The sequence below is a fragment of the Corapipo altera genome, unplaced genomic scaffold (genome assembly GCF_003945725.1).
Source record: "Corapipo altera isolate COAL_440 unplaced genomic scaffold, ASM394572v1 49678, whole genome shotgun sequence".
Lineage (NCBI taxonomy): Eukaryota > Metazoa > Chordata > Aves > Passeriformes > Pipridae > Corapipo > Corapipo altera.
This window is the reverse complement of record NW_020891222.1, coordinates 1216-1439: the sequence shown is the minus strand read 5'-3', so window position 1 is coordinate 1439 and position 224 is coordinate 1216. Positions and strand designations below refer to the sequence as shown.

Genomic DNA, 224 nt, shown 5'->3' with positions numbered 1-224 from the left:
CGGCGCCGGGACCGCGCCGAGGAGAGGGCGGCCCGGTGAGGGGGGGGCCCCAAAAATCCCGGGAGACACCCCAGAAATCCAACCCGGAGTCCTCCGTGCCCCCAACTTCCCCCCAGACCCTTGGAGTCACCCCAAAACCGTCAGAGAACCCCCCCCCAAAACCTCCCCCTTAGACCCCCAAGGTCACCCCAAAACCGTCAGAGAACCCCCCCCAAAACCTCCCC

General features: G+C 67.4%; 1 long non-coding RNA gene across 1 annotated transcript in view; it reads left to right on the top strand.

Annotated features, from left to right (window-relative positions):
* LOC113942528 overlaps positions 1-224 on the top strand; it is a 1303-nt gene continuing 1079 nt past the window's right edge. Inside the window, exon 1 of the long non-coding RNA XR_003525954.1 lies at positions 1-35. This is a non-coding gene — a long non-coding RNA (uncharacterized LOC113942528). The remainder of the gene's footprint in view (positions 36-224) is intronic.